The sequence below is a fragment of the Pelodiscus sinensis genome, chromosome 13 (genome assembly GCF_052426305.1).
Source record: "Pelodiscus sinensis isolate ZL-2025 chromosome 13, ASM5242630v1, whole genome shotgun sequence".
In the NCBI taxonomy this organism is placed as follows: Eukaryota; Metazoa; Chordata; order Testudines; family Trionychidae; genus Pelodiscus; species Pelodiscus sinensis.
This window is the reverse complement of record NC_143064.1, coordinates 48,087,073-48,104,565: the sequence shown is the minus strand read 5'-3', so window position 1 is coordinate 48,104,565 and position 17,493 is coordinate 48,087,073. Positions and strand designations below refer to the sequence as shown.

Below are 17,493 nucleotides of genomic sequence, written 5' to 3'. Positions count from 1 at the left end.
TTCCCAGACGTGGCAGAAGAGAATTGTCCCTGCCGGGCTTCTGTCCGAGGGAAACAGGACATGTCCGGTATTTTCTGGGTTTTTTTTACCGGACAGAGGCCACAAATACTGGACTGTCCGGGCCAATACCGGATACCTGGCAACCCTAATGCCAGTGAGGCATGGCCAAGGCATTCCCATGATGCACCGTTTCCCCTCTTCAGAAGGGGAGAACGTGGCGTTTCATTATCCCACCCCGATGTGCCAAGGCTCAGGGAATGGCCACGTGAGGCGCCGCGGCAGCATTTCCAAAGCCGTAGAGGTGACGTTTTGCCCAAAGGCATTTGGCATTTGAATTTTAACTGAAAATGCCAAAAATTCTGCAGAAAACCTCCTGGTTTTGGAGCAGCTCTCCTCGTCCCCAGGGTCCAGGCCTCGGCAGCCCAGTGCCGCTCTGCGTTTACCACTGTCCGTGGCTTTCTGAACATCCACACACGTCCTGCTGCCACCTCTGCCGTAGCCTTTCGCGTGTTGCCTCCCTCAGGATTCTGGGAGCTCGGGGAGGTCAGAGTCTCCTTTCGAGAAGCTGTGCCCACTCGGCCCCTGCTGCCTTTGGAGCTGGTGTGTCCCTGGAGGTATGCGACAGGGCAGGGTGGCACTAAATGTGAGCAGTTCCCCTGAACTTTTATAAACTTGACTCGAGCCGTCCCTGGCTTTTCAGCAGCGACTGAGCAAGTTTCAGTGTATGCTGCTGTCCCCAGGAGCGGCTGGGCGGCTGCTCTTTTTTTAGAGCATATAATCAGCTGGGCTCCTGTTTTCGGAAGCTTCCTTTGGCAGCTGACGAGTTCTTCCTTTTGGTAAAAGGGAAAACGTCCTGCCATGGCCTGGAATTTCTGAACCTGCCCCTGGTATTTAAGGCAGTCCGCAGAGGAAGTGCTGCGTGTCCGGCAGGCGCAGAGTTTTCACACTGCTCACGCGTCAGCACCCTCCGGAGCGTGTCCCGGGCCCTGTTTTCTTTGCAATGCCCCATTGCGCCAGGGGCTGGCTCTCTTCGAAGGCAGCTGCATCTGTGCTAGCCAGGGCGGGAGGCAGCCAGCGGCATCAGTGATGTGAACACGCAGCTTCATACAGCAATCGATTCGTCACTGTTGGGCTTAGTTTAGCCTGGCGTGCAATGCCTGGGGATTTACACGCAATCCCGTGCACCTGTCTGAGAAGAAATCCCTTCCAGCGAGCCAGCGTTGCTGGGCTCTGGCTCAGAGGCTTTGAAATCCTGTTTCCTGTTGTGCTGGAGGAGGGGACCTGCCCCTTCGAGGCATCCAGGTTTGACCAAGGCTGCCCTCTTGTCCGGGCTGTGGCCCCCTTCCCTCTCCGGCTGCGAGCCGCAGTCTGGGTTTCCTCAGGGCTGGGAGGCCGGGCGAAAGCAAGAATAAGTCCTGAGGTGGGCCGAGCAACGCCAGGGGTTTGGTGAGGCTTGTGCAGCGAATATTGTGAACCGCCCCCCGGGCAGGCGTGAAGCTGTCCCGGGCCCTTCAGGGGGGCGTTGCTGGCTGCTCCCCTTGGGAAGGGAGTGAGGGGAAAGGGCCCAGTTTTCTGCTTTGCTCGCTCTGGCTGGGGAGCGCAGGGGGCGGACGATCTGGACCTGCCCCAGCCGGGGGACATGCCCCCCGCCCCCGGCTGTGTCTGCTGCAGTGGCCATGGAGAGGCACCCAAGCTGCTGCGTTACGAGGGGGCTGGGTCGTCCTCTCCCCGGGCAACCTCGTCCTGACCCCTCCTCCCAGCCCGGCCCCAGAGCAGCGTTACTGGAGTCAAGGGCCCGTGGGGAGCCGGGTAAGGCTTGCCGTGCGGAAGTGACCAAGGAGGGTTAGTGAATCAGTCTGTTACGATACATCAGACCTCGGGCGCTTGCCAGAGCAGTTGGTGGCGAGAGACACGGGGCCTGAGGAGACGTTCCGGGCAGCTCGGAGGCTGGTCTCGCTCACCAACAGACGTTAGTTGAGCCAATAAGAAAGATTCCCTGCCCCCCTTGTCACTCCACATGCGAGTTACTCGGGGGCTGTTAAATGCCAGCTCCTCCCAGGCCAGGAAGCTGCCCCTGCAACCACTGGCAGAAGCATTTCGCTTTGTGCACTGCACTGGTCAGGGAAGGGCAGTGGCCGGAGGCCACACACAGGCAGCCACGTGCTCTGAGGAAGCAGGGTGAACGCCTTGCAGCTGCCAACAGGGGTCTCTGTCTCTCTCCCCCGTGCGAGCTCGCACAACCCCCAAAACCAAGTGATTCCCTTTTCACACCCGGGAATCTTGCACTGCAGCATCTGACCGGAGCTCTTCTTCACTAGGGCCTCTCTCCTCTGATGGCTGTGAATTGAACACCCCTTCCGACTCCGTCAGTCTTGTGTGGGGGGAGGGATCTGGAAACCGGCCCGAAACTGAAGAGCGAGAGAGGATAGTTCTTAGCACCCTCAGCCTCCGTACTAGAACCGGCTCTGTGTAACCAGAGTGCTGGCCTAGCGCTGCTCAGCCGCCTGCTGACATTAACCAGCATCCCGAGGAGGCTGCATTTCCCAGGGTTTGTGCTGCGTTGGTTGAATTCGCCTTTGCCCGGGTTAGGTCTGGGTTGTCTCGTCATCCCAAGAGGATCAATGTCGTTCTGAAGTCGCTGCAGTTCGTGGTCGCGCCTTTGGGCCTCTGCTGTTTGGAGTGCGGATGGTTTCTCAGAGCGATCGATTTCAGGGCCGCGTGACCTGCGACGGGGAGGCCGCCACTGAAATATTCATAGCTGATTTCACAGGGACACGGCGAAGCACTTCAGCCCTGAAGAGCGCTTCCCTCTGCCTTCCTCGCGCTCATCCCGCATGGGGGAGGGGGAGAGGGCCGTGCTTCTCCCGCCTCCTGCTTTAGACCAACCGGAGTCCGCCTCAGAGTTGCCCTCCGTGGATGGTGGGTCCGTCCCGGTCGTGGCGAGGGGCTCGGGAACCGCAGTTCCGCTGGTTTGGAATTCCCTGGGCAAGCCGGCTGCGTGCGGTGGGTCGGCTGCCCGGGGCCAATCCATCGGCAGCGGGACAGCGTGCCTCTCGCGGGGGAGGCCTGGGAGGCCGACTGCACGGAAAGCCGCGCCTCTGGGGAAGGCAGCAATGGCCTGTCGGAGGGAGGCCCCGCGCTGGCAGCGGGGAACGGCACAGGCCAGCCCGAGCGTGCCCCTTGGTTTTGTGCAGAGCCTTGTGGCGAATGGGCGTGTGGAAGGGCGGCGCTGGTCATGGGCCGCGGGGCCACTTAACGGCCTGGGAGCTTCCCCCAGACACGGCTCCGCCAGGGTCTCTTGCTGCTGACCCCAGTGCACTGTGCTGGTGTGGCCGAGGCCTGGGACTGCTAGGCGTGCCCGGCAGCGAGGGGCTCCGGGATGCAGGAGAGCGTCTGCTGGCCAGGCGCATGGCAGCCGCTCGTGCGTTTGCGTTTCGCACTGGAGCTAGCTAAGGGCTCCGGAGGCGAGAGGCGGAGGACGCGTCGTTTCCAAAACCCTGGCTTCTGTTAAGGGGGAAAGGGCTGTTTGACTTTGCTACTTCTCTTCCCGCTGTGCTCCGGGGGCCGGAGACAGGTGGAAGGTGGCACAGTCTGGTTTCTGGTAGCAGTAATGGGGAAAATCTGGAGTGAGTCACTTCCTAAAAATTAGCGTTACAGATTAAATTAAAAATGAATGCTGATTAAGAGTGGAAGTAATGGCTTGACCTAGATGAAACACACGCCTGGGACAGCAGCGTGCTATCAATGGAGTGACATCTCTGCCAATTAAAAAGCCTGATCACTTTAAGCTCTCACTCTTGCTTCTCTATCACCCTGCCGGAATCCTGCCCTTCATACCATATTCCTCCTTGCTGTGCACTCTGGCTAGTTGGAGTTTGCTACTTTGCTACCCCTAGACTGTGATTCTCAGCCTGGGGCCCACAGACCCCTGGGAATCCACAAGCCAAGAGGGTTTGTAGCCCCTGCCTGCAAATGGAAAAGGGGGCAGACCACTGCCTAGAACTGTAAGTGCCAGAGGGGCAGGAAGCCCAGCGTAACTTTGCGAAGTAACGGTGTGTGAGTGATTCTGTTGGGAAGGGGATCTGGCCAGGGGTCTTTCTGAATGCTCCCATACATGCTCTGTGGCCGAGAAAATCGCTTTCCAAGAGGAAGTTGGTTTATTTCCTGCTTGCAGCAATCACTTCGCACCAAGCGCCGCTCTTCCCATCTGTTCTGCGGCTCCTTTTGCCGAGATCAGACAGCATCCAGCTTCGCATGGCAGCCTCCCTTGCCAGCGCCTACACAGGCTTGTGATTGGCATTTCCTAAATACCAGAGACGGGCGGGTATTCGGTAGCCTTTGATACCGGCGGCTCCCTAAGCCGGCCAGATTCCATGCTCAGTTCCACGAGAGAGCCACGCAGAGGGGTGTGTGAATGGAGGTAGAACTGTGCCAGTGGGGGGTTTTCTACCCCGAGAAGCTGCTGCCCATTCCAGCGTTCTCCTGTGAACGGTGAAATGAAGGACTAAGAACGTCCATGAGAAACGGACTTTTCAGCGGCCAATGGGCTGTTGAAAATCTTTGCGCTTCCGCTGTGAGAGTTACCCAGGAGATCTCAGCTTAGTTTTCCCTTGGCTGACAATGCTCCAAGGCTAAACTGAAAGCTCTTTCCATGTGTCTCCCTCCCACAAAAATGAGTGAGCGTATTGTTAAGGGTGCAGCTGTGGTTCTATGACCCCCTTGCTAAGCATGTCGCAAGTTTATTGCCATTTTCGAAAGCTCTGAGCCTGGCAGGAAGGAAATGAGAATAAAGGGAATGTTATCTGACTGTTCTGTGACCCGCACAGGGCAGGCATTTGCATAATGACAGCATTTGCTCTCAAAGCTCGTCCAGCGCAGGTCCCCAGACCGCGGGGTGTGTCCGCGGAGCGGGGCTTGGAGGAACATTTGGGAGGAGGGGGGCCAGGCCAGTCCAGCCTCTGTAGGAGCCCCCCAGCCCCACCTGCGGCCCCAGCACCGGCTCTCCCCCGGCATTGGCCCCCGCCGCGCCACAAACCACAGGTGGGGGCGGCAGGGGTGTGATGCACCCCCATCATATCGAGGGTTTGCAGTTCACAGGCTTTCAGCAGCCCCGTTTTAACATTGCTCAAGCACCTCTGTCCCAGACTCGCCCCCAGCCCCCGAGCCATGGGTCCGCTTCTGGGGTGGGGCACTGCTGGGACCGCTCAGTTCCTAAGCCGTGCGGCAGCCCATCTGCCATGGCTGGAGGGGGAGAGACCAGGCCCTAACCCAACCCTGGCCTGCATCTGCCTCCCCCCCCCCCCAGCCCAGGTGCTGCTGTGGGGAGACTGAGGTGGGGGGAGTTTCTCCCTCTCCCTGCTATAGCCCCATGGCAGCCCGCCCCCCAAGCCCCTCATCTCTGGCCCCACCTCAGAGCCCTCACCTCCCCAGCCCTGAGCCCTTGCCCCACCCCCGCCATTCTGGGAGTGGTGCGGCTCACATCACCTCCATATTGGTGCGCACCACAAAATTCCTTCTGCCCAAGTAGGAAGACTGAGAGGGACCAGTGGTCCCCTGTCCTGGCTATTCCAAGAGCAGTGTTAATGCTGGCCCAAAAGAGCTCCAGGCGAACCCTTTCAGCGTAGACCCACCCGTTAGAGCATCTATGTTCCCCCTCCCTCCTGCCCCCGCCTTAGAGAGAGACGTCTGCACGCAGCTCGGCCCCGTCCCGGCCAGATGCAGGCTTAATTTGATTAGCCAGCTAGCGTGGCTGGGACCCCAGAGAATCGAAACCGGATTCCACGCAGCCCGCGCCAGCCTACGCTCGCCGCTCGGCCGGAGGAGGGACGTTGTGAGATGCCGCCGGCCCCCCGAACCACGCGAGAGCCCCGTTTGGCCCAGCCACGCTCAAACGTCTGCAGTTCCTGTCAGGCGAGTGCAGACAGGTGCTGCTCTGTTTCCCTCCCTCGGGGAGAGGCCTCGTTCGCTGCCTCCCGCTCTCCCAGCTAACCGTCTCTGGCTGGCTGCAGCCGCGGCTTTGGAATTGCAGGCTAATGTCATTTCCTTAATTTCAAGGCAAAGCTGCTGTGACTACTGGCAGATGTTTCATTGCAGGCAGAGCGCACGGCCCTCCCCTCCCCCAGCCTCCCCTTCCAGCACCTGAGCCGTAATGTGCTCTGGGATTGGGAACCTCTGGCTTTTTCTTCCTCTCCTGGGCAGCGCACAGCTCCCTGCCCAGCTCCTGCCGCTCACGGACCGTCCTTAGTGCTGGAAGGTCGTGAGACGAAGGCGAGCCGGCTGGCACAGCGTAGCCTGCTCGGTTACCTCGAAGGTGGGCCTGGCGGCGGCTGAGGCTGCTCTGCGCTGGGGCGTGCCTTGACATGGGTTTTCAGCAGAGCCATGCCCAGCCAGGCCACACGCCTCGTAAGCCAGAACTCAGTGAGATTGGGCGCCCACAAAAGGGCATGTTGGGTTGTCCTTTACGCAGACAAAAGCCATGGGTCCCCTGCCAGATCCCCCGAGTTGGGGGTGCCCGCGTTGCTGTGTAGCGTGCCTGTCCCATCAGGCCGACTCCGGCTCTCCCGGCGCGAGGCAGGGCAATGCTTGTAACTTCTCTTCAGGTAGCCGGGAGGCACCAGGCCAGCGTTGCTCCTACTTTCTGCTCAGCGCTAACGAGGCCGAATGGCCAGGAAGGGGACCGTGTTCTGTGGCAATCCAAGCTGCGGCGTACAGAGCCGGACGGAGCATTGCGGGCTGGGAATGGTATCCGTGATGGGCCTCGTGACTGCATTGGGAACGACGGTCGCTTCACCGGCGGGGTTAGTGTCTTGGCCTGTGGCCCACTTTTGGAGCGGCGGGCCGAGCGGCTCCTCGTTGGACGAACTGACCTTCAGCATGTGGGAGCGCCCTGCGGGGGGCGCGGTTTGCTCAGCGGAAGCGCGGGGCGGTTCTCCACTCACGGGTGCTCTGTTTGGGAAGTCGGGGCGCCGGCAGTGTCTGAGATGGAGTGAGCCCTGGAGACAGGGCCAGGCTTGCCGGGAGAGCCAGCGTAATTCCAAACGGCTGGAACGGCTCCCTGTTCTCTGATCCTGTTCACACTTGCTCACGCCTGTGTCCCGCACAGAGCACTGGCAGTAACCAGCGAGGGGATACCGTGTAATTAATACACTTGGGGTGGTTTGGAAATTCTGACAGCAAGCAATAGAAACTAGGCATGTGTCGGTGAGGGGCTGCGCCAGCCGGAAGATTTATTTAAGCAGCATGAGTCATGCTCAAGGTTGAATTTTTCCTGGCCTTTTGCCCTGATACAGGAGAGGGATCAGAATTTGCGTTGGTCTCTCCTGCAGGATCCAAGTGATTAAGGTGTGAACCGGTGCAAAAAAAGCAACAAAGCCGCAGTAGTCCTACCGCTTGGAGACACTTCTCAGTCCAGGAGCTTGCGGGTTACGGGATTTGCACCCAGGCGGCTGCGATACACACCTGCTGAGCCGCCTCCTGCTTTTTGGTTGAACCCAGGCCGGTTGTGACTCCTCTTGCTTTTCTCCTGCCCACTAGACTTCAGTGTCACTGTCTCAAGCGCCTGGAGAGCTAGCAAGGGAAAGCAGAGCACACGGGAGAGGCATGCGGAGATGCTCGTCTCGCCGAGGCGACAGAGCATCCATCTCTAGCTTTCGCGTTCTGCGAGCTCGCTGGCCAGCCCGGAAGTGCCCACGTGTGTTGGAGAAGCAATGGTCCGAGCCCCTACGACCAGTCTGCAATTTGACAGCACTGTAGCCTGAGCCCCGTGAGCTGACCTGGGCCAGCTCCCGGTTTGTAACTGCCATGTAGACGCGCCCTTAGTTGCTTGGTGCCTCGGTTTCCCCTCTATAAAGTACGGATTGTTTCTAGCGCTGCACTGCTGCGTGGATACATACAGGTTGTGCGGTGCTCAGACTGGGCCACAGACATGCCCAGGTAGGATCAAAAGCTGAACTGAAATCTGCCTGGAGGGCAGTGGCTTGATTGCCAGAGTGCAGGGCAGCCACAGCCCCCAGGTGACCCCTGGGGAATCGTTCACGTCTGGCGCCTTGGCATCTGCAGGGAACCCCAGGCACGGACGGACACGACTGAGCGGCTGCTGCTGGGCAGGGGAAGTGCCTAGGGGGGATGGGAGGGCGACTTGGGGGCGTCTGACGTTTGCCACTCACGGGTCGCACTCCTGAGATGCTGTCGTCGTGCAGCCAGACTGCATGTCCCCGTCGGGCCTGGCACGGCTGCCGTGGCTTTCGGGCTGTGGTCCCTCCAGCCAGCGTCACTGCAGTCTGTGCTCCACGGGGCAGTGCCATGGGTCAGCGTGTTCTGTAGAGTGCAGGGTGCCTGTCTGTGGCTGTCATGGCCATGAGGGATAGCCAGCAGCCTGGGGACTAAGGGTTTAACTACATCCCCTGTACCTAGCCAGGTATCTGCTCAGCCAATAGTAATGCAGGTAGGGATTTCAAACAGAGACAAAGGAATTTTGGGGGTTTCCCTCCTTGGTCTCTTAAGCCAGTTGTGCTCTCCAGATACTGAGGGAGACAGAAGACATGTCTCTCTCCAAGAAAAAGACTCTTCATAATGTGTAAGTAGGGTAAAATCTAGATGAATCCGTCAGGTTTTATTGTTTCCTGGTTTGGGAATTTGGATCTAATGTCTGTGCTGTTAGAAATGGGTTTTCCTCTCGTTTGCAACTAAGTTTTGGCCCATGGGGGAATCCTCCAGGAGTATATTATTTGGTGGCTCTTACCATCTAGCCATTCCAACTATGCTCGTAACTGGGGCATTGTTTTAATAATAAAAGTTCTTTCTTTTTTTTAATTAACCTGGTATTGGTTCAGTTCTGTGTCCTGGAGAATCCGTCTGCAGGATCTACAGGCCTATGACGAGGGGGCAGCAGCCACAGGCTGCAACTTGCATTTTCTCTTTTCTTTTCAAGCTCTTTGGGGAAAAGAGCTTGGGGTGCCCTGGGGTTGGTTTCAAGTGCCCACCCGTTTGTGCATTCAAAAGCACTTGATGGTGGCAGCGGATCCCCCAAACTCTGGGTATTAGAGTTTTGAGGGGAGTTTTTGTACCAATGCCTGTTGAGATCAGGTTTTGGGGGTACTTTTGCAAGCCCCCACTTCTGCATTCATTGTGCCAGAACGGGGATTCAGCCTTGACAGTGGCGCACAGCACCAGGGCCCTGGCTGCACTCCCGGCCTGCCCGCTTCCAGGCAGAGGAAGGGGTGAGGTTGTGGCCACAGTCCAGCTGGCACTGTTATTCGCGAGCCTGTTGCTGCTTTCATCACAGATTCATCCAGGTTACTTACTGGATCCCTGCAGGTGCAGAGGGTTGAGTTCCATTGCTAGGGGGTCATGGACCAGCTTGACAACCAATCTGTCCCTGCCTTGTGCTTGGAGGACCTCTGTTTCTGGAGCGGTGACTCGGATACCCCTTTTCATCCGATTGAAAGTCCGTTTCTAGGCCCAAGAGCTCCCTGTGCTGCACTGGTCGCAGTCAGTGTGATCTCTAACTTTTTCCACTCGTGTGCGGAATAAATGCTGTTCTGTGCACTGAAGTCTGGGCGGATACACACCACCAGTACAGACACATGCTGTTGAGTGTGGGTGCTCTGCTCATCAGCTGGGTGGCATTGGAATCTCTCCTGGGTGACCACCCAAGCACTCTGCCTTCAGGAACGCTGGTCTCAGGGAGGTAATAGTGCAGTCGATTACCCAGTAAGCAAAAGCTTATAGATCAATGCTACAAACTACGCACATTTCATCCCCCCCCAGTAAAGTTTTTAGCAGGCTTGCCAACAGCCCAGCTCAGTCCATGCTCACGCCAGGGCCGGGGCCGGGGCCTATTCCCGCTGCGGCTCTGCATTTGAAGCGTATGCAGGCAGCCCGGCTCAGTTCCAGCTCACGCTGGGTCTGGGAGCTCAGATCCCCCAACAGGGCAGCAGGCAGCCGGTCCACGAGGGGAGCTGGTTTTTAAACTGTCTCCCCCTGTGGACCTGCTCCCGCCTGGCCCCCCCAGAGCAGTGCAGCTGTCTGACACAGAGGCAGCAGCGTGGGGGCGGGGGGCTCCTCAGGAGTGGGGCGGGAGCGCACTGGCTGCCGGCCCCGCCCCGGGAACTATATACTAGTCAAGTAACCAATCAGAATTCCTGCGGTGACTCGACTATTCGCTTACCCGACGTTTAACATCCCTAGTCTCCGTGGAGGGCAGCAGGCGTGGTGCCGTAGGGAGAATTGTCTGCGTGAAGGTGGCTTGTCCGCTTATCCCAGAAACCTGCTTTCCCTTTGCTCGGCTTCCTCTTCCAGCCTCCGCGAGTGCTGGGTAACGGGGCCACGGGGCCTCCACCCCGATAAGGGAAATCCGTGTCCACTGCCCAAAAACGAGGGGCCTTCTGGTGCAGCCTCGCCAGCCGCTGCTGCCAATTGCTTTGTGGGAATGGAGTCGTAAAGGAGGATCAGAAACCAGATGTGGTTTTTGGAGCAATTCCTGCAGAGCTTTGCTGTCCTGCGCAGGAGACGGAGCGAAATGAAGTGTGTGCGGGGGGTGGGGAGGGATTGCGCCTGCTTTCCTCCCCAGTGATGCGTGCAATTGAACAAAAGGAGGATGTTGTAAAATGTGCACGCCATATGCCAGCGGGGGGAGAAGTTGTGTCTGTGTCCTGGAGCTATTGTTTGTGGGGATTGATTGCTTTGGAAGGGATGGCCCTGGGCAGTGTAGCCCCGGGAATATCTGTAGGTCCCGAGCAGGCAGGGCTGGACTTTGCTACGGGCCCAGCTTCTGCAAACGTTTTCTAACCTGAGTGAACCCGTGTGACACAAGCAGCCCCCCCACGCTGGCAAGTTAGGTGAGATGTTTCCTGGGAAACCAGCTATGGAAAGTAGCTTTACAGGTGCCAATAGCATGGGGGGAGGGGGGCGTCTCCATCCGACGTGCTGGGCAAGCCAAAGCTTTTGTTCCTTGGTTTGCTTTTGTGAATTTGGGGCAGCCTCCTGGCTGGCGTCTCCTGTCTGAACATGCTCCTCTCTGGGCAGGCGGTGGAACACGGGGGGCTGAGGGATAAACTCTCTCAACACTTGAGCTCTCAGCCACCTTTCCCTCCACGGGACACGTCCACTCAGGTATCTCAGCCCTCTGATGGGCAGCCTGGAAAGCAGCAAGCCATGGTCCTCTCTCTGGCCTGGTCCAAGTTAGAACTTAGCTCCACATCGCTGCTGTACTCGGGTGGGGGTATGTGTGAAAAACCCAGCCCTGAGCACCGCAGCTGGGCCAGCTACCCGCTGGGATAGACACAGCATGCGCCTGCCGTGTGCAGAGGGGAGTTACGGCAGCGAAGGAACACGCCTTCCGCTGTTGCCGTGTGCGTTGGCGCCAGGGCAGGGCTGCGGTGCACAAGCCGTGTCGCTGGTGGGCCCGCAGTGCAGACATCTCAGCCACCGCTTTACTGGGTGCGTTCCCCAGCCCTTCGCTGAGTCTTTCCGCGCTGAGACCCTCCGAAACGTCGGCGGAGGGAGGGAAGCATTTACAAACCCGCCTCAGGCCCCGCTGTGCTGCGGGTTGGCTGCCTGGATCGAGGCGGAGCCTTCGGCTGGGAACCACGGCCTGGTGGGCACGCGGCGATGGCCCACTCAAGCTGCTGTGAATGAAGTGCTGCCCTCCAGCCTTCCGGCAAGTTGCCCCTGCCACCCGCCCTTGGGAGCCCTTGTTCCTCAGAATTCCTCTTCTGTCCAGGGCTGCGTCCAGCTCTCTGCGTTCTTCCCGAACACTCAGCGCTCATTTCCTACCCGCGCGCGTGGCTCAAACGGCCACAGCACCACGTTTAATAGCTTCTCTGCTGAAGAGCTGCTTTTGTTACTTCCTAAGTAGGTTCCGAGGCCAGCGGTGCTAATATCTCTGCTCTGCAGGGAGAGGATTATTCTAGTGTGGAATTAAGATTGCGGTTTCCAGGTCAAGTAAAGTCTGAGTTTTCTACAAAGGGTGGGGGCGTGAGACTTGAAACAGAACTTTTTTTTTATAGCCGGGGATAAGAGCAGTCCCCGCAGGAATGCATTCAGCTATTTCATTAGCGAACTAGCAAGAAACAAAAAACACATCCAAGTTACCGGAGGGGGAAGGAAAAGTTCTGGCAGAAGTTGCTGCCTTGGTAAATTAGAAATGAAAAATTTATGAGCATGTTAAATCGTACAACGGCAGCAGCTCCAGATCGTTAGGTATTACATTCCTGGTTCACTTTATACCTTCCGATGATTGACTTTCATACAGTGATTAGTTGGGTGGGAATAACTTGTGCACAAATGGTCGTTGCACCTCCCCTGCCTGCGCTGTAAACTCTTGGCACACTGGCTGAGGCAGGCGGCCCTCGTGAGGCTTGGGACGGAGAGAAGCATTAGACGCTGGAAGTAAATAATTTCCTGCTCCAAAGGGCTTGCAGAAGAAATGGGGTGTGTAACAAGGGAAGGAATTCGTTATCTTGGCAGCACAGTTTTTGTCTCTGCCGGGGAATCAGGAAGGATATTTCACCTTCATTTAAGCTGTATTTTTAGTTGGCAGAGCCGAGAGGTTGTGTATCTTTGTGAATGCAGGAGTGCCATGGGGCAGAGGGGCAGCTGAGGGCAGTAGCCCCCATCCCAAGTTTGACCCCTTGGATTTCATGCTTGTGGTCTGCTTAACGCCCATGCCCTGACTCCAGAGGCAGCTCTTCAATGCAATAGTTGGGGCTGCTTGCAGCTTTGCCTTTGGGGCAGGGAGTTTGTTACAAAAAGAGGGAGGGGCAAGGTGATTCAGAACAAAAGAAGACAGGTTATTCAGGTAACTGAAGGATCTCTAGATCGTCATGAAAACGGTGCCAGGTACTCCACTTAAAAGATGGTGGGGGAGTGTAGGAATGAGTGTTGTGCTGCAGGGATCTGCATTTGGATCACTGCTGTTAAACTTCTCATAAATGTTCTTGAAAAAGGGGTGAACGGGGACTAATCCAAAGCTGATGGCAAAGAGCTGCAAAGGGATCTCACAAAGCTGGGTGACTGGGCACCACCACGGCAGATGGAGTTCAGTGTTAAGTGCAAAGTGATGCACCTGGGAACACAGAATCCTAACTAGAGATACGAAAACGGTGGGGTCTAAAATAGCCGTTACCACTCAAGAAAAAGATCTTGGAATCACTGTGGATAGTTCCTTGAAAACGTCTGCGCACAGTGCGGTGGCAGTGTAAAAGCAAAACCTAGCCGAATATTGGGAATCATTAGATAAGATAGATTACCATATCGCCTCTGTATCAAGTCATGGCATGCCCACATCTTGAATACTGCCTGCAGATCTGGTCTCCCCATCTAAAAACAGCTATATCGGATTTGGAAAAGGCACAGAAAGGGCAACAGAAATGATGAGGGGTAAGGAACAGGTTCCATATGAGGAGAGAGTAACAAGACTGGAACTTTCAGCTTGGAAAATAAATGAGTAAAGGGTGGGGGGGATAGGTTACAGGACTAGAAAATCATGAATGGCGTAGAAAAATAGACTAAGGAAATGTTATTCATTCCTTCACTAACATAACACAAGAAGCTGACCCACTTAAATGTATAGGCAGCAGATGTAAAACAAACCCAATACATTGTTTTTTCATGGTCAGCTTGTGGAACTCTTTGCCAGGGGCTAATGGAAAGACTCAATCCATAACAGGGTACCAATAAGAACAAAATAAGTTCACGGAGGGTAGGTCCATCGATGGCTACTAGCCAGCATGGCAGGGCTGGCTGGTGTCCCTGGCCTCTGTTTGCCGGGAGCCGGGGATGGATGACGGGATGATGGATCGTGATGATTGCTGCCTCTGTATATTCCTCCTGATGCACCTGGCATTGGCCCATGTCGGCAGACAGGACAGTGGTCTAGAAGGACCTTTGGTCTGACCCCGCCTGGCCGTTCTGATGTTCTTATGTAGAGCTGAAATGTATCTGCCCCCTACTGTAACCCACCAGGCCCTGCTCCCCCTCCAGAGCTGAGAGCGAGCCCAGGAGTCCTGACGGGGTGTCTCTCCCCAGAGTTAGTAACAAAGTAAGAACAGACATTAAGATTTCCAGGCTACCCGGTGTCCTGTAAGTGACTGGCCACGGGATGTCAGAGCACGTTCGTGTTAGAGCTGAGGGGGTCTAATACTGATTTCATTTGCTTTCTGTATGTAGGAATTAGACACAGTGCTCCTGCTAACTGCTAAGTTGTCTGCCAAAAAAAGCAGTTGCCCAGTGCCTTAGCAGCCCCTGGATAGAGATGATGGGAGGGGGCGGAAGGAATTGGTTCCCCCCTCCATTTGGTGCTTGGCTTGTACTGAGCATGCTCAGTGACACTACTGAAGTCGCTGTCCTCAGTCTGCCTCCCCATGCCCTCACTCTTCCCCCCACATCACAGCATGCACAGGTCGCCGCCCCCCATCTGAAATGGTGCCCCTGGGTGAACGTTTTCTCTCGTGCATTTCAGATGTGGTGAGCCAGGAAAATGATTTGCTGATTAAACTAGAAATCTCGCGAGCCCCGTGCTTCAGATGGGGTGTGTCCCCCAGCTCCCCGAGCAGAAAATGAACACGCAGGGTAAAAGGAGCATTGGCTGCGGATCCCTAGTTCCCCTCCCCTTTTCCTGTTCTCCCCAGCCGGCCAAAGCAAGACGCGGCACACTGGAACCACGGGCGTCTCTCCTCTTTTTCCGCGCGGTGACATGAGTGCGTCCATGCCTGCCTTGATGCTGGTTTTTGTGACATGCTGCCCTGTGTTCTTCTGCAGGGAACTGGCTGGCGGTGTGATCGCTGGACCACGCCATGGTTAGGCTTTGGCGCGAATGGCGTGTGGAGGTGGGGGCTGGGGGCACTTGGCAGCTCTCAGAACGGTTGTTTCCAGCTGACATCACCATGCCCTTGGGCCACAGTTGGAACGTTGCTCTAACACTGGGGTCAGTTAGGGGTGTCGCTGGTTAACTGGTAACCGATAAGCATCGCCCAGTAAGGTGATGGTTACCGGTTAACTGGCAGCCCCGCTGGGCTGGAGCATCTCCCCGCCCAATGTGAGTGGGGGGCTCTCGAGCCCGGCTAGGCCTGCTGGGCCATACCACGGGGGGTGGGGTGGGCGATCCCTGGGCTGGAGCGGGGCCCCGCCCACAGGGTCCTGTCTAAGCACTTAACCGGTTAAACATAACGCTTAGCTGGTTAATTGATTCAATGGGATTTGACATCCCTCGTTTCAGGCCTGCGGCGCTCAGCCCCTCGCAAGGGGGAATGTTACACGCGCACAGCCCTGGCGATGGAAGAGCTGGGTTTATCCATGGAGCCGGCAATGCCTGGGGAGTGCAGACTTTCCCCACTTGCTGCACTCAGCAGGGACCACCTGTAATAGGAGGGGGGAGTCCAGTCTCTGGTACCTCTTGCCTCTAGGGCACCAACATCCATGCCTGCTCCCCCCGCGGTATAACACACCTGCCTGAAGCCTGTATCCCCAGCTCATGTGCTAGAGATGACTCATCATCCACCCGATGGCAGATCGCTGGGATCGGAGCCAGTGACCTAGGCCCAACGCTCTGCACCCTTCCCCACTCCACCCTTTCAACAGCTAAGGCCGGAGCACCGGATTGAGACTCCAGCTGTGAGTCCATGTTGTTTATTATTCAGGCAAAGTTACCTCACTTGAGTCATGAATATTCAGAGTGTGAATTAGCAGAGCTGCTTCTGATCTATGTGCACTCTGGAGTGTACTGATTTTATTATGGCGGGGCTCCGTTATTCACCATGCGTCCTGTCACTTGGCAAGTGGCTCTCAGAAATAGTCCGTCTCTTTAGGTAATTTGGAAAATCGTCTCCATCGTCTTTAGTGAGGGTAATGTGAAATTCGTACAAGGGGTAAGTCATGCTCGGAGATGCTGAATATTACTATTATTATCAAATTAGCCCCTTAAATAGGCTTACAAGTGTCATGAAGTGATTTTACCCTGACAGATGACAGGCTGTCTCAGTTTAATTTGAATAGCACGGCAGCGTGTATTGGAGGTGGAGATTTTTAAGAAATTAATGAACAGCAGCAGCTCATCTCTCCTTAGAAACCCTTTGCATTGGAATTGGCCGTGGTGCTAGAGAGGGACCATTGCGGAGTTACCTGGCCCGTTCTGGCTGGGCTAATGCAGAGGCTCTCCCTAGTCTGTGCGTTGTGCTGTCTCGTGTGATCCCTAACCACTGGGCCTTCCAGCCCTGTTGCTGGAGAGACTGTCTCACTCCCCTGCTTCGTGAGAGGCCTAGTTTCTGTTAGGAATGTCCCTCTCCTCCCAGCCCCCCTCCGTTCGTAGTTATTCCTAGTGCAGCAGGAATTGGCATTTGTGTCCTTCAGCTGGGAGCAAGCTGGTGCATCTGCCTCCCCTTCAAGCCAGGCCCCTTTCCTCATGGACAGGCCTTGCCTCCACTAGCAACTATGCCAGCCACGCTTCTGTGCCAGCCCTCCGACCCCGAGCGACAGACGTTTTGGCCGGGTGCGGGGTCGTGTGCACAGAGCTATGTGGCCAGGAAAGTGTCTCGCTCGTTCGGGGGGGGGGGGTTAATTAGAGATGTAGAATCCCATTGAACCGGTCGACTGGTTCAATGTTACTTAACTGGTTAATTGGTTAAATGGCGGGGAGGGGCTGCTCCAGCCCCACGGGACAAGCTGCTTTCTCACCCAGCCAGTCAGTCCCTGGCACGTGCCGTGAGCACACGAGGTTCCTGCCCCATGTAAACTGCTGCCCTGCCAGCCCGGGAAGTTCTGATTCGACATGTTCTGCAGGTGTCAGTCTCGTGCTTCTTGGCCCCTCGGCAGGCCCTGGCCTCCCTCGGGCCGGGGGGCAGTGAGGCAGGGGGCGCGCAGCGGGGTAAAGTGTTTCTTTGCGGGCAGGAAACCAGCCGGGGTCCTTGTTAGACAGGCGGCTCAGACAAGATGATCTCCTGCTCCTTTTTGGCCTAAGCTTGGTGACTGTAGGCCTGACTTCCTGGGGGACGGGACGGGCGAGGAGAAAGGAGACTTCTCCTGAAGACACGGCGAGTGGTTTCGCAAGCCCAGAGGAGCGGGCTGCGCGGTTGGGAAGGGGTTAACACTGGAATGTTTTGCCAGCTGTTCGCTGAATAGGGGTTGGGCCCCGATGTCTGCAGCATGCGGCGCAGGCCTGGGGATACACTGTGACCCTGTACAAGGTGTGAAGCAAACACCAGCAGGGTGTGTGTGCAGTCCGGCCACGTGGCAGCACAGACGTACTGCTGCGGCTTAACCGTGAGCGACTGATTGGAGCTAATTCCACAGCAGCCTGGCCCAGGCTTGGCTCTAGCGGTGGCCATGCCAGTCCCTGGTGGTGCTTCCGTTCACAGCCATGGGAATTACAGGCAGCAATCTGAGCGCTCCCGGTTACACGGTGTCTTTTCAGTCCGAATGCGCTTCCCCTGCTAGCTCCCGTGTAGATTCGCTCTGAATTCCCAAGGCGCCTGGCCCCAGCGAATGGGCAGATGGCGC

At 56.8% G+C, this 17,493-nt stretch overlaps 1 protein-coding gene across 2 annotated transcripts in view; it reads left to right on the top strand.

Moving 5' to 3' along the window:
- MID2 (midline 2) overlaps positions 1 to 17,493 on the top strand; it is a 160,659-nt gene that overhangs the window by 26,243 nt on the left and 116,923 nt on the right. The gene's annotated exons all lie outside the window — the stretch shown is intronic.